Source organism: Babylonia areolata, chromosome 15, assembly GCF_041734735.1.
Source record: "Babylonia areolata isolate BAREFJ2019XMU chromosome 15, ASM4173473v1, whole genome shotgun sequence".
Taxonomy (NCBI): Eukaryota; Metazoa; Mollusca; class Gastropoda; order Neogastropoda; family Buccinidae; genus Babylonia; species Babylonia areolata.
This window is the reverse complement of record NC_134890.1, coordinates 14,338,729-14,353,403: the sequence shown is the minus strand read 5'-3', so window position 1 is coordinate 14,353,403 and position 14,675 is coordinate 14,338,729. Positions and strand designations below refer to the sequence as shown.

Sequence of the window (14,675 nt, the reverse complement as noted above, 5' to 3'; positions counted from 1 at the left end):
CTAGTAATAATAATAATAATAATAATGATGATAATGATAATGATGATGGTGATGATGATGATGATGACTAAAATGAAATTCCAAAAGCAACCACACAATGGAAAAACAGTCAAAAATGATCGTATCAGACGAATCACCAAGTTATCACACACGCGAACTAGGAAGCGACTCTTGTTTACTGTGCAGTGGGATTACTTCCCTTGGACCATTGCAAAATGGTCACGTTGACTCAAAAGAGTTAACGGGAACAAATAAACTCAAACTCGAACACGTTAATTTTGGTTTTGGTTTTCCTCCTTCTCCTCCTCCTTCATCCCACCCCATCTCAATCCCGAAACCCCCCTAAAAATTTTTTTAATTGAAAAAAGGGAGGAATTCCATTAGCATAATCGCTTTACAATCCAGCTGACCGCATAGAGCTTCATCAAACAGAGTAATAACATAAAAAAATAAATGAATAAACAAAGAAAATGAACTAATAGATAAATTAATAGATACATGAATATATACTGAAATAAATAAATAAATAAATAAACTAAACTCCAAATTTCGATATTACTCAACTAAAGATCAGCCAAGTAAAAAGATGACAATGATAACGAAGATAATGATACTACTACTTCCACTACAACTACTACAATTAATCAATCAGTCAATAAATCAATCAGTCCTTGTGGCGTTAGTGTGGTGTTCCTTGACAGGGGATGTGTGCGCGTGTGTGTGTGTGTGTGTGTGTGTGTGTATGTGTGTGTGTGTGTGTCTGTTAGTGTGGTGTTCCTTGACAGGGGATGTGTGTGTGTGTGTGTGTGTGTGTGTGTCTGTCTGTCTGTGTCTGTGTGTCTATCTGTGTGTGTCTGTGTCTGTGATCGAAATAATTGTTTACAGCTTATTTTCTCGTTTCGTTGTTCGAGAGAAACAGAGAGAAAGACAGACGGAGAAAGAGAATTAATACTAAAACATGTTATCTCGCTTTTCCTTTGTTGTTAATTGAAACAAATTGTTTATTGTGGTAATCCCACCAAAAACAAATTGAATTACACAAACACACTTGCTTTGTACTTACGTGTGATTTGTGATGTATCCTCTTCCCCTCCCCCCTCCCCTCTGCCCCAGTTCACAGTCCCCTCACCCCCACCCCACCCCCACCCCCCACACCCCCTTTTTTTTCTTTCTTTCGTAGCTTTAGAAAAATCGCAAACACACACACACACACATACACATACACACACGCACACACACACACACACACACACACACACACACACACACACACACACACACACACACACACACACACACACACACACACACACACACACACACACACACACACACACGCTGTTAATATTTGAGTAATTAACTCTCTCAAGACTGACTCACACAACACGTGCACTAAATCCCACTCCCGCCTCACCCCACGCCCACTCCCTTCGTCCCTCCCTACCTCCCAACCTCTTTCCACCCTCCATCCAGCCCCCCCCCCGCCCCCCCGCTCCCCCGCACCCCCCGCACCCCCCTCACACACACACACACACACACACACACACACACACACACACACACACATATCCTCAAACTCGAGCCGCCGCTTCGACTTAAAAAAAAAAAAGAAAGAAAGAAAAGAAAAAAAAAAATCCCCTTTGTCGCATAGCAGCCGAAAACACTTTGTCAAGTTGATCTCAATCCCTCTGCAGTGGATCAAACGAAAACAAACTCTGGTAATGCGCATTTAGGGGCCCCCACAGACTTCCCATCCCCAAAGCAAAAGCCAGCTCGCTCGCTCGCGATTGGTCCATCTGCCAAACCCATGCCAATTTCACCTTCCTGTCTCTCTCTCTCTCTCTCTCTCTCTCTGTGACATAATCGCCATGACGGGTGCGGCAGTTGCCTCCCTTTGGCCGATTAATCAACCTATTGTATCAGCGAATCTCTGACAAGCCGTGGAGAAATTTACGGCCCGGATTGGTCGGATTTCGCCGACCTCACGTGAAATGTACGAGCTGGAAACTGACAAGCTGGAGTGAAGAAGTCGAAGTTTGACAATCGCGCCTTCCACCTCTCTCTCTCTGTCTCTCTCTGTCTCTCTGTCTTTGTCTCTGTCTGTCTGTCTGTCTCTCTCTCTGTCTCTCTCTATTTCTCTGTTCCTCTAACCACCACCCCCCAACCACTGGTGTGCGCATGCAGAGCTTTTAGCATCGAAAGTTGCCGAGGTGATAGAGATAGACAGACAGACAGAAAGACAGACAGAGAGAGAGAGACAGAGGGAGCTGAGGACGGGGAGGGAGTGGGAACTGGTTTTTGCTTCCGTGGCAGAGGAGAACGCGGTGGAAATGAATGATCGAACAAACAAATTCTTTTTTCTTTTCTTTTCTTTTTTTTATGCGGCAAGTGGAAAAAACACACGGACACAAAGTTATTTTTGCATCCAGCCCTCAAGCAAAAAAAAAAAAAAAAAAAAAAAAAAAATAAAAATAAGAAATAAAGAAAAACAAATATTCACAAAATTCAGCTTAGAATTATTGAATGTATAGAGAGGGAGAGAGATGGTATGCTGCGCTTTGGTTTTGCTGGAGAAATAGGGGAGGGAGAATTTGTTTTTGCTTCCACGGTTATTGAAAAGAGAGCGCGAGAGAGAGGGGGGGTGGAAGAGAGAACGGGAGAGAGTTGAGGGAGAAGAGAGACAGACAGAGAGAGGGAGGGAAAGAGAGAGAGAGAAAGAGAGAGAAACGATGGAAGAGATAGTGAGAAAGAGAGGGGGAGAGGAGAGACAGATAGAGTATGCTACAGAGAGAGAAACAGAGACAGAGAGACAGAGAGAGACAGACAGACAGAGAGACAGAGAGAGATACTGATACTGATACGAGTTCAGAAAACTAATCCAGTAGGCCATAGTCCATATGAAGGGGTAAGCAAACAACTCATGTTACATCGCGATATTGATTTATTTTTTTATCAAAACTTGTATCACGTGAAACAACGGTTACATATCAAGAGGTAACAGTTTCAGAGACAGGGGCAGTGACAGATAGATAGATAGATAGATAGATAGATAGAGACACAAACAGAGGGTCAGAAAGACAGAGGTATGGAGTTGGACAAAGGCTTTACGTGCTTGGTTTTTTCACTTTTCCGGACCATTCTGAAAAAGAAAGTAAAAAGATAAAAGATTTATTTGTGTGTTGTTGTGTTCGAGCATGCCTGAAGGCGTGTGTGTGTGTGTGTGTGTGTGTGTGTGTGTGTGTGTGTGTGTGTGTGAGTGAGTGTTTGTTTTTGTGTGTTGTTGTGTTCGAGCATGCCTGAAGGCGTGTGTGTGTATGTGTGTGTGTGTGTGTGTGTGTGTGTGTGAGTGAGTGTTTGTTTTTGTTTCAGTTTCCATAGGAAGCGTCACTGCGTTCGGACGAATCCATACACACTGCACCACATCTACTTGGCAGGTCCTTGACAGCAGTCTAACCCAACGCGCTTAGTCAGGCCTTGAGTGCATGCACATTATATAACTGTGTCCCAATCAGAGTGGATTTCTTTTACAGTTAGTTCGCCAGAGAACAACACTTTCGTTGCCATGGGTCCTTAATTTTCAGTGCGCCAAGTGCGTGCTGAACACAGGACCGATTTATCGTCTCACCCGAATGAATATCATGCTCAGTTCGATTTTTCAGTCAAACGTGAGAGAAAGGGCGAGAGCGGGACACGAACTCAGACCCTCAGGGGCACTGTATTCGCAGATAAGGGTCTTAGCCATTCTGCCAGCTTGTTTGCGTTTCTCACTGTGTCTCTGTATGTTTCTTTACCTCTCTTTCTCGCCCGTTTCTCTGTCTCTCTGTCCAGAGACTATCTCTCTCACCGTTCTCTCTCTCTCTCTCTCTCTCTCTGTCTATCTCTCTGTCTCTGTCACCCTCTCTCTCTCTTTCTCCCTCTCCCTCCCATTCTTTCTATCTCTGTCTGTCTGTCTGTCTTTTTCGTTCCCTCCCCACCCCCCCACTCTCCCTCTCTCTCTCTCTCTCTCTCCCTTCCCTCACTGAGTCAGCAGAGAGAGGCGAAAGTTTGCGGCCATTAAAGCACGGAATGAGATGTTGGCAACGCATCGTAAAAATACCGATCCTCTTTACTGTCTGCAATGTCTCCATTGCCCGGTAGATTGTGGGACGGGGGGGAGAGGGTGTGGGGGGCGGGGGGGGGGAGGAGGGTTTGTGCATCGAGTGAGGGAAGGGGGAGCGGGCGGGGGGGGGGGGGGAGTGAGGAAGAGTTTTAAAGTGGGTGAATGTGGAAAAGAGAACGAGAGAGACGCATTTGACGCTTTGACACTTTAATGTCATTAGCCATGAGGTCCTTATGATATGGGGTGAATGCATCAACATACGTTCAATTCACAACAAAGCATTATAATAAACGAATAAAATGGTGAAAGCAAAGTTAATAATGAAACAAAACAAAGTTCCTTCTTTGAAAAAAAAAAAAAAAAAAAAAGATACTAACCAACAGGCCACCCAACACAAAATAACTCCGTTCATTCATCTATCAATGCACCATGCAGCATATTCCAACACTGGCGACAGAAGAAAATTACTAAACCTATCTGACCACGTAGTTATGCTTATTGTGCTTTTTGCCTTATCTTCATAGCTTCTGATATAAATTTTGTTAACGAGATTATCACCTCGTCGCCTTAATATACATTGTTACATACTGTGAACATTTATACACGTTCGTTAATTTATTTATAGTCTGTTCATCTAAGATGATGATATTAGACTGAAAATAAATGATATTATTATTATTATTTGGATTATTATCATTTCTATCATTAATACACATGGTGATGATATGGATACTTATATAGCGCCTATCCTCGGCCCGGAGATTAAGCTCCAAGCGTTTAACAAACTCGGGGTCATTTGCACAACAGGCTTCCTACCTGGGTAGAGCTGACTGACGGCTGCCATTGGGCGCTCATCATTCGTTTCCTGTGTCATTCAATCAGATTTCAGGCATGGCACACATACACACCCAGACAGACATGTAACATTTTACGTGTATGACCGTTTTCTTTATTTACCCCCGTCATGTAGGCAGCCGTACTCCGTTTTCGGGGGTGTGCACGCTGGGTATGTTCTTGTTTCCATAATCCATCGAACGCTGACATGGATCACAGGATCTTTAACCTGTGTATTTGACATTCTGCGTGCGTAAACACGAAGGCGTTTCAGGCACTAGCAGGTCTTGGGAGATCGGAAAAATCTCAACCCTTTACCCACCAGGTGCCGTTACCAAGATTCGAACGCGGGATCCGCAGATTGAAAGTCCAACGCTTTAACCACTCGGCCATTGCGTCATTCAGTGCAATGTGATATAGTTGACCACCGGAATGCTGTACGTGTTGCAGTTAAAGTGACAGCGAGTGAAAGTAGTGAGCAAAACACTAAAAATTCAACATTCGAGATTCGAACCCAGGACCCTGAGATTGAAAGCCCAACGCTTTAACCACTCGGCTATTGCGCCCTTCAGAGTTTACATGCCGCACAACATAACACTGCCATACATTCAGTATAGTCATGCTGCAGAGTGGTGGCCTAGTGGTAAAGCGCATACCTAGGAAGCGGATTCGAGTCCCATGAATGGACTGGAATTTTTTACACCCCCCACTCCCCCTAAAAGACCTGGAATTATGGTCCGCGTGCTAGTCTTTCGGGTAAGACGACAAACTCAAGATCAGTCTGCAGCATGTAAATTGCGCGCGTTAAGAAAAAAAACAAAAACACCACAAAATAAAATAGAATAAATGTCTATTCAAAATTTGTTTCTCTTCAAACACGGAAAAAAGTTTCAGTTTGTCTCTTGCGAAATTCTGCACTGCCCCCCCCCCCCCCCCCCCAACCCCCCCATTCCCCCCGCCCCGCCCCGCCTCCCTCAAGGCCTGACTAAGCGCGTTGGGTTACGCTGCTGGTCAGGCATCTGCTTGGCAGATGTGGTGTAGCGTATATGGATTTGTCCGAACGCAGTGACGCCTCCTTGAGCTACTGAAACTGAAACTGAAACTGAAAGGCTGTGAGGTCTTGAAACTTAACTGCACCCACGTTTTGCATTATTGTCACATATCTTCACATAATAATGGCTTGCACACAGTCTGTTGTCGTTGTCACAAAAATGATGTAATAAACGGGAAGAATGTTCGGTTGAATCCCGGGGCGATGAATGTCCAATGAAGTGTGTTGCGTGTCTTGGACGTTGCCTTGGCGTTAAAGTAAACATCCACATCTTGATGGGAAACCAGGGAAGAACTCCTTCCTGGAACAAACAAACAAAAAAATCCCAACATCCTGTCAATTAGAATATAATGAACGTGATTTTAGTGATGAAATGAGTGAGTTATTTATTTAGTTAGTTAGTGGGTGGCTGGTTGGTTGGTTGGTTGGTTGGTTGGTTGGCTAGTTATGTACTTAATTACTTAGATAGTTATCAATCCATTTATCTGTCTATCTACTCATCCATCTATTCATTCATTCATTCATTGGTTCATCTATCCACCTCTTTATATATCAATTTAGCTGTATAAGCCAGCGTTGAATCGAAAATTGAGAGGGTTGACATAAATTTGCTACAAGACCAGGCAAAGCAAAAAAAAAAAAACAAAAAAGTCATTACATGCTGCGTTAATTGACTTCATAAAAGCTTCTCACATCATGAGCAAATGTGTTATATACACAGCTGAACGTCAAGTATCCTCAAAGTTAATGGAAATCATACATAAAGCCGCTTAAGTTAAAAATGATAAGGTCCAATAACTTATGTCTCTGCGCCTTGAGCTCTTGATTCTTTCCAGTGGAATAAAACAGGGTTGTACTTTATCTCCACACTTCTTTGCTGTTGTTTAGATGTCATTTCTAAAGGATATGAAGTAAAAACAACAACGATTTTCACAGTACCAACATCAACAATAGCAAAACCCCCACATTATAAGGGATGTTACCTACCCACTCTATACTGAAAAGTGAGATCAAAATACACGAACGTATCGTGGAGATCAATTCTCAGCTAAAACAGGGCTTCACACACACACACGCACACACACACACACACACACACACACACACACACACACACACACACACACTCACTCACCCACAGCCACCTCCACCACCACAACCACCTCTCGAAGGCACTGGCTGACCCAAATTCTCCGCCCCTCCTGTTTTTGTGTGTGTGTGTTTTTTTGTTGTTGTTTTTTTTCACTCAAGTGCTCTCTCTCTCTCTCTCTCTCTCTCTCTCTCTCTCTCTCTCTCTCTCTCTTCGTGGGCGAGCCCCGCTTGCAAAACAAGCAAACCCTCACCACACCCCCACCCCCACCCCACCCCCACCCACCCACCCCATACGAACAACCTAAAGATTCACCTAAATGTCCGACCTTACTGATGTTGCAACGTCACGCGTAATTAGACCACGGAGGTTTTAAAGGGCAGGCGGGAGAAAGTATGGCTGCTCGCCGGGGTCAGAAACGTCAGGAAAGTTGAGGCGGACCCTTTGTAGCCGCTGACGTTACTGAGCAATGGACGTCTCCACATCACTCGCCCGTCACGGGCTTCCAAGGCTCGGGACTTGGTCTTTATAGCTTGACTCTTGGGTGCTCGAACTTTTGACTGGCACGGTATTTTGTCAAGAGCTCTTATCTCCCCCTAGCCCCTACCTTCCCCCCACCCCCGAAACCACCCTCCTCACCCTCCCTCCTCCGCTTCTCCCCTTCCCCCCACCTTTTTTTTTTTTTTCTTTCTTTTAGCTCTTGTCTTCTCCTCTCTTCTTCTCCCCCCCCCCCCCCCACCCCCGCCCCACCAACCCCTCCCCCTTTCATTTCAGTTTTCCGTCTCTTCTCCCATCTCTCTACACTCACTCGCCATCCATGGATGTTTTAAGTATTTTAAGACAAAAAAAAAACAAAAACATGAAGGAGTTGGGGTAGGATGGGGGCGGGGGGTGGGGGGGGGGTGGGGGGGGGGGTTCTGGTATGGATTGTGGGTGGAGGGGAGTGAGTGAGTTGTAAGAGAGGAGGAGGGTGGCGAGGGGGGTTGGGGGGGAGGCGGGGGTAGAGGAGTTGTAATCGCATAATTATGAGTTCGGAGACGTGGTTGATGGTTTATTATATTACAGGGGCTTTAGCGACTGCTAGAGTAAGACATCGCCTACATACAAGACAAGGCTTGCTTGCTTGCTCGCTGACAGGTTTAGGTTTGACACTGAAGTAAAAAAAAAAAAAAAGAGCCATTCACTATCACAGCGAGTCAGTTGTTGGAGAGGATTGAGGAGAAAGGGAGGGAGGGAGGAAGGGAGAGAGGGGGGGGGAGGGTTGGTAGGTTGTGTAATAAGAACCGTCTACTTCTCCGTCTTCTGTTCTTTTCTTTCCCACGGGCCCGTAACATACACACACACGTGTGTGTATGTGTTGTGTGTATATGTGTGTGTATGTGTGCCCGTGTAGAGGAATACAGAGACCGATAGAGAAAGAGAGACAGAGAGCTCAATACTGATGCTATGGTAAGAGTTTGTTTTTTTTGTGTTTTTTTATCGTCCTACTTAATTGATACGTCTTTGATTTAATGCATGTTGTGCGCGTGGATGTATTTTATTGTCGTCGGTGTTTGGTTTTGTTGTTGTTGTTGTTGTTGTTGTTGTTGTTGCTGCTGTTCTCTCTCTCTCTCTCTCTCTCTCTCTCTCTCTCTCTCTCTCTCTCTCTCTCTCTGTGTGTGTGTGTGTGTGTGTGTGTGTGTGTGCGCGTGTGTGTGTGTGTGTGTGTGTGTGTGTGTGTGTGTGTGTGTGTGTGTTTGAGTTTGAGTTTGTGTGTGTGTCTGAGAGAGAGAGAGATTATTGTGATTCTCTGGTTTATATAATCAATTTTGGTTGTGCGTTATTGGTTTTGTTGTTGTATTTATTTTATTTTTCATGTGTGTGTGTGTGTGTGTGTGTGTGTGTGTGTGTGTGTGTGTGTGTGTGTGTGTGTGTGTGTGTGTGTGTGAGTGTGTTACTGTGAAGTAAGTAGAAAGAGACAGAGACAGAAAGACAAACAGACAGAAAGAACCAAAAAAAAAATGTTATCTTAAGAGGGTAAAGGAATATAAACAATTGTCTGTTGTTTTTACATCTGACCCTCTGGACAAAACTGACCCCCAAAAAGATCAACAAAAAGCAAAGTATTTACGATAGCAAAAAAATAAAATAAAACAAAAACAACAAAAAACTACGAAATCATGTGAGTATACACATCACATAATTGTATACAATGGTAAGCTTATAATGTACTGGGGAAAAAAGGATAAGAAAAATGCATAAACTAAAAGCAAAACATTCACGATTGCCAAAAAAAAAAACAAAAGCAAATAAACTACGAAATAATGCAAGCACACACATCACATAACTGTATACAATGATAAGCTTACAATGTATTGTAAAAGAAATGAATGAATAATACATTGATGGTGGAGAGAGAAAGAAAGAACGATGAAAGGAAACGAAAAGAAGAAGAAGAAGAAGAAGAAGAAGAAAGACTGGGTAGAGAAAGAGAGATACATACATACTGACAGATACAGAGACAGGTGGAGAGATAAAGGCAAAATAAACACAATATCAACAACCAATGATATTGTGGGTTATATATTTCATATTAAGTAAAAGCACGCTTACATGTTTTTCATGAGATAATATGCACGATGATCACTTTTCGATTTCGGGATGCTTTTTTACTTGTGTTTGCTTTAATCAATAGGTATACTTGATAATGTTTCATTCCTTAACTAAACAACCCCCCTCCCCCCTCCACCCTCGAAGCGATACAGAAATCTTGCGGACATGATGAAGAGTGTTAATAACAAATCTATTCTGGAGAGAGAGAGAGAGAGAGAGAGAGAGAGAGAGAGAGAGAGAGAGAGAGAGAGAGAGAGATTATACTGATGCTTTGGTTAGAGTTTATAACCATCCTTCTCTTTCTTTGATTCTGCATTGTTTTTCCCTCTTCTTCTTCTTCTTTTTCTTGTACTGTTTTTAAAGGAGAAAGGCTTTACTAGTTTTCAAACTTTTCTTCTCTTGGTTCTTGTGAAGAATAATTTATTGATGAGTACGAAAACCGTTGTTTTTATTCTTCCATGTGCGTACAGTGTGTTTAGAAATGTAAAAATGTGTTTGGCTTGTTTGATTGCTGACTGCTTTTGCTTTTCCTTTTTTTTTTCTTTTTTTTTTTTTCTTTTTTTTAGAAACAATCTCATTTTCCACGGAACAGCTAATTTCCCTTTCTTTCTCTTCTTTTGTTTTTCGTAATGTCTCTGCAGTATTGTGTTATTCATTCATTCATTCATTCATTCATTCATTCATTCAGCTGTCGTCAAGTCTCCACACTCAGCTCTTTCAAGTCTGGCCTTAAAACACACCTCTTCCTAAAATAGCCTCCCTTACCTGCCTCTTCCTTGTCTTCAGTTTCTCCAGTTTTAGAGTAATGCATGCGTGTGAATGACTGGTGCGAAAGCGCTTTGATTTGTCTCTGCACAAGATTCAGCGCTATATAAATACCATTAGTGTGTATCACTTGACCTTTCATTTATCATTCAGCATCCATTAACATATCAATCGTTCTGCTTATAAACTTACTCGTTTTATTCATTATATTCACCCGTTTGTTTACTCTTTTTTTTCTTCTTAGTTTTGCTATTTGATAAAAGATCTGTATTCAACATACTTTTCAAACTAAAATGTATTGACAAGCAGGCTACGATGGTAATGGTTCTGTACTTCACAGATAAAAATGAAATAAATCGTGCCATCACTTTCGAAGATATTTGTAAAACATATTATTATTTTTATGTCTTCCATGTTTATAGACACAACGAAATTCAGGATTCTCGATATAGCTTCAAATCAGTATACATATTCATTTGTTCATTTGTTCATCAATTCATTTATTTATTTATTTATTTATTTATCTGTTTATTTATTTATTTATTTATTTATTTATTCATCTATTTGGATAGATAGATATCTATAGATAGATAGATAGATAGATAGATAGATATTATTACTTTAGTTTTTCGTAAATCTAAAAATGATGGATGTTTGGGATCCATGTTCGCCACATAACAGTTTCTGTTGTTTTTTCTTCCTTCCTTCCTTCCTTCCTTCCTTCCTTCTTCTTCTTCTTCTTCTTCTCCTCCTCCTCCTCCTCCTCCTCCTTCTTCTTCTTCTTATTCTTCTCCTCCTCCTCCTCCTCCTTCTTCTTCTTCTTCTTCTTTGTGATGTTTTATCTTGCTGTTGTTGTTGTTGTTGTTGTTGGCGGTAATGGTGGTGGTATTGTTGATGCTGTGGGTGGTAGTTGTCGCTGTTGTCATTTGTTTATGTTTCTCTTTGTTTTTGTTTTATTATTTCTATTTTTTTTATTTGTAATGTCCACCCATAATGTTTATAATTATGTTCCAGTGGGTAACGGTTTGCCTCTATCAATTGTTTATGGTTTGTTTTTTTGTTTTTTTCTATTCTTTGTTTTATTATCTTTTTTTTTTTCTTTTTAATCTCCACCCATAGTATTTATATTTTGTAGAAGGTAACGGTTGTGTTTGTCTTTTGTTTACGTTTTTCTTTGTATTATTATGTGTTGTTGGGTTGGTTTGTTTTTTTTGTTGTTGTTGTTTTTTAATCTGCACCCATAATATTCATATGTTTCATTAGGTAACGGTTGCGTCTTATCATTTCGCTTATGTTTTTCTTTGTTTTTATTGTGTTCTTTTATTTTTTTCTGTTTTCCATCCCCACCGTGACCCTCAATATGTACATGCTGCAGTAGGTAACGGTTCCGTCTATCATTTGATTACATAGTTCTTTGTTTTATCATGTTCTTTTCTTCATTTTTGACTCACTTGTGTAAACAAAGTGAGTCAATGTTTTAACCCGGTGTTCGGTTGTCTGTCTCTGTGTGTGTGTCTGTGTGTGTGTGTGTGTGTGTGTGTGTGTGTGTCTGTGTGTCCGTGGTAAGCTTTAACATTGACATTTTCTCTGCAAATACTTTGTCAGTTGACACCAAATTTGGTATAAAAATAGGAAAAATTCAGTTCTTTCCAGTCATCTTGTTTAAAACAATATTGCACCTCTGGGATGGGCACCAAAAAAAAATTTAAATGAAGCCTATATGCAAACTGAATTTACTGTTATATTTATATTTTTTGTATTCTCTAAACTTGGCACTTTGATCTGATATTCTGACCCAACAACAAGAGCAGTCATTATTATCATTTTTTGTTCAAACAGGAACTTCTTTTGCTAAGCATGGAAGTTTTATTTATTTTTGCAAACGTTTTGGTGCAGATAGTAAAAAAAAAAGGGGGAAATTACTCTGTAATTAATGCTAGGGGACTTAATTTACTTTAAACTGATCTTTCTCGTCTTAAACATTACATTTTGAAATTATACTCAATACATAAAAAACTTGGATTTTGGTTTTTTTAAGTGTATCACAAGTGAGTGTTGAAGGCCTTGCCTTTCTTGTGTATCTTTTTTTTTTTTCCTTTTTCTCTTTCCCCACACATAATATGTGTATTTTGTAGTAGTCAGTGATTACGTCTATCTTTTGCTTATGTTATTCTGTTCTTTTCTTGCTGTTTTTAGTCTGCACCCGTTTTGTTTTGTTTTGTTTTTTTGTTTTTTTTGTGGGTTTTTTTCGCAATAAGTAACGGTTGCATCTGTATGCAAACACCGAAGAAATATCCAAACCTGGATGTTTAAAAATGTGACGACTTAGCGCACGTATAAGAAAGAACCCTCTGCTGCAAAAAAGGGGTTGGCACTGACCAAATTCTGCTGAAAAATCCACTTTGATAGTAAAACAAATGCACTTACAGACAGACAGATAGATAGATAGATTTGATATGATATTAAAAGAAATGCACTTACAGATAGATCGACAGCGTTTTCCCCAGTGGACAGCGTTTTCCCCGATTTTTGCTCCGAGAACTCTGCTGTTGTATCAAAAAGTAATACAATACAATACAATGCAATACAATACAATACAAATGCAATACAACGCAACACAAAGGAATACAATGCAGTGCAATGCAATACAATGCAATGCAATCCAATGCAATTCAACACAATGCAACGCAATACAATTCTTCTTTTTTTTCCCCCCATTTTCTTCTTCATCTTCACCGTATATCTATCTATGTCTTTGTCTGTTTGTTTGTTTATTTGTTCGTTTGTTTGGCTGTCTGTTGGTCTGTCTGTTGGACTGCCTGTTAGTCTGTTTACCTGTCCGTCTGTCTGTTTGTTTGTTTGTTTGTCGATTGGCGTGTTTGTCTGCCATTGTTAATCGGATCCGAGAAAACAGCCATCAGTTGTTATTTGTCTGTCTGTCTGTCTGTCTGTCTGTCTGTCTCTCTGTCTATTTGACTGTCTGTCTATTTGTCTGTTTTGCTGTTGTTGATGGATTGGATTTTTTTTTTTTTTTTTACTGTTTTTGGTTGTTGTTGTTGTCATTGTTGTTTTTAAGTTAAAAAAAAAAAGGTTCAGTTCAGCTCAGTTCAGTTCTCAGTTCAGTTTCTCAAGGAGGCGTCATCACTGCGTTCGGTCAAATCCATAAACTACACCACCTCTACTCAGCAGATGCCTGGCCAGCAACGTAACGTAACCCAACGCGCTTAGTCAAGCTTAAGGAACTAATAAATGATATAGATAAATAGATACATAAACAAACAAATAAATAGATAGATAAATAAATAAATAATGAATAAGTAAAGAAATGATAATTGATTTCAGAAAAAAAGCGCCTCTCCAGCTGCTGATCTGTTCATCAATGATACAAAGGTTAACTCTCTCCATACGAACGGCGAAAGAGACGATGTTAACAGCGTTTCACCCCAATTACCATCATCAAAATATTGCAAGCGGAAGGCTCTTATACTGAAGAGGTGAATGTTGACAAAGAATACCACAAGTCTTACGACGGAAGCTAAAGTTTGGGTCATTAAGACACCCACTGGACATCCGAGGGGTCTGTGTAGAGGAGAAGAGAAGACTGGCCGTACTGAGTGAGTTAAAAGAGTGAATGAATATAAATACCTAGGAACTATTATTGATCATAAGCTAAAGTTTACTTCTAATACAACTTATAGTCACACAAAAAATAATCAGTCTCGCATCTATTGTCTGCAGAAAGTCAGAAACATCAGAGTTTAATTCGAAAGTACTTCAAGGATTTTATAGATGTTTTATTGAATCTGTGTTAACTTTCTCTTTTATATGCTGGTATGGTGGTCTCGCTTTGAAGAAAAAGAATATACTGAACAAGACTGTGAATGTGTGCAGTCAGGTCACTATTGGGAGTGAGACAGGACAGCTTAAGCAAACTGTACAATGTCAGAGTACGACAGAAAGCCACATGCATTTCAAGCGACTGCAGCCATACGCTGGCAAATTATTTGTATTTGTATTTGTATTTCTTTTTATCACAACTGATTTCTCTGTGTGAAATTCGGGCTGCTCTCCCCAGGGAGAGCGCGTCGTTACATTACAGCGCCACCCTTTTTTTTGGGGGGGGGGGAGGGGGGGGGTATTTTTTCCTGCGTGCAGTTTTGTTTGTTTTTCCTATCGAAGTGGATTTTTCTACAGAATTTTGCCAGGAACAACCCTTTTGTTGCCGTGGGTTCTTTTACGTGCGC

At 40.8% G+C, this 14,675-nt stretch overlaps 1 long non-coding RNA gene across 2 annotated transcripts in view; it reads right to left on the bottom strand.

The window, feature by feature from the left end:
* Nucleotides 1-5,906: 5,906 nt before the first annotated feature.
* The window catches only part of LOC143290190 (uncharacterized), a 53,666-nt gene continuing 44,897 nt past the window's right edge, over nucleotides 5,907-14,675 (bottom strand). For both annotated transcript variants that reach the window (XR_013056348.1, XR_013056347.1), the window contains 2 exons: nucleotides 12,913-12,977; nucleotides 5,907-6,285 (listed from right to left, as the gene is read on the bottom strand). This is a non-coding gene — a long non-coding RNA (uncharacterized LOC143290190). The remainder of the gene's footprint in view (nucleotides 6,286-12,912; nucleotides 12,978-14,675) is intronic.